Source organism: Mya arenaria, chromosome 12 (assembly GCF_026914265.1).
Source record: "Mya arenaria isolate MELC-2E11 chromosome 12, ASM2691426v1".
Lineage (NCBI taxonomy): Eukaryota > Metazoa > Mollusca > Bivalvia > Myida > Myidae > Mya > Mya arenaria.
Genome location: NC_069133.1, coordinates 32213044 through 32214649, shown reverse-complemented (window position 1 = coordinate 32214649; position 1606 = coordinate 32213044).

Genomic DNA, 1606 nt, shown 5'->3' with positions numbered 1-1606 from the left:
CTTTGAAATGGTTTTACTTGTGTAATACATTCATTTGATCGGAAAAGAGACAATTTAAAGAAGTCGCGAAAATATGTGACAGTTTAGACTTCATGATTTGTGACTCACTCAGACTGCATTCATTTAATGTTCTTGGGTGATTGGGTAAAGAAACCATGTGTTACTCATAATTGTTTATGATATTCACTGAAATATGTGTCCATTTTAGACTCAATGGAGACGAGTAAAACACAACCAGACCGTTCAAGTGAGGATGTTAATTTTCCCTGTTTCCGGTACGCCTGACCCCTGATCACGTGGACACCGTACAGACCCCCAACCCACCAACATGTCCTGTACAATTTCTGCAGGTGTTCACTTGTTTATGACACCAGAGTTATTGGTAAGGATTTGAGTTAAGATAATTTTAAAATTTATGAAGTTTTTTCTTGTCATGAAAGCGTCATAGTGGATTTTAATGGAACCAAATATATATTTGACAAAGTGAGTGTAGCTGTAAATACAAAGTCGTACATTTATGGGTTTTTTTCTGGGAGGACCCATTTCTCTCAAACATAGCCATTCTACTACGAGAACAATGCCTGTTAACTGTCATATGACTTGACAGTAGATTGCAAATAGTTTACTTTTACTTTGAGGCTTATGTAAATCGCCCTGTACCTACAATTAATACTAGTGAATTTTGTTTCAACTGCAAAGTAAAACTTCAATGTGAACAACTTAAAATCTCATCAATTCTATAATCTTGAGTTCAAATAATTTACAATTGGCCTTATTTAAAGAAAGAAGACTTTATTTTAAACTTGCTTCTTGTTATTAAAATCTAAATTCAATGTCATATATTTTTCAGGAAAAACGGACTTAAAATAGAGGAAGACAACTGCCATTTGAGAAAGAAAAGGAGTACATGGGCGATACATATTACTGCACTGTGCACAGTATAGAATCAAATCATCTACCAACTCCATGTTAGTTGCTGTGGGCATCAACATTGATACAGATGCAATTTTGGAAACTGTTCAAAAATAAGAGTTACTCTATCTTAACTAATGCAGAAGTAAAAACCGTTCCTGTATAGTGAAGGACTTGTTTACACTAACTAGATGCTAAAAATTTTCTTGCAAGTTGCTGTGATTAAATAAATTACAAACTTACACATCAACCCTAAAGAAGAACCATCATCATCTACAATGATGTAATCATTTTGCAATGTGTATATACTCACAACAGTGTTATGTGTTATAAAAAGTGGAAGTGTTATAAATGGACGACTCCCTGACAAAACCATAGAACTGTCATATTTTCTAATGATTAGTCTTGTTTCATTATAACTTCTTAAACCATTATTAAAATTTAATGAATTAGTTTTATAAATTAATATGTGTTCAATTGCATTACTTAGTTTTTTAATTTCAAATGTTTTTGTTCTTTAAGATTTTGTTCTGTAATGCTGTTGATTAAGCCTGGAAGTAAATATGTTGTAACATGTAATATGGATATTGTTTCTAATTAATGTCACAGATTCTAGTGGTATTCCACTAAAAGTTTACCGCTGGTATACCACTGAAATACCATTGGTATACCACCAGCATACAGCTGGTATTCC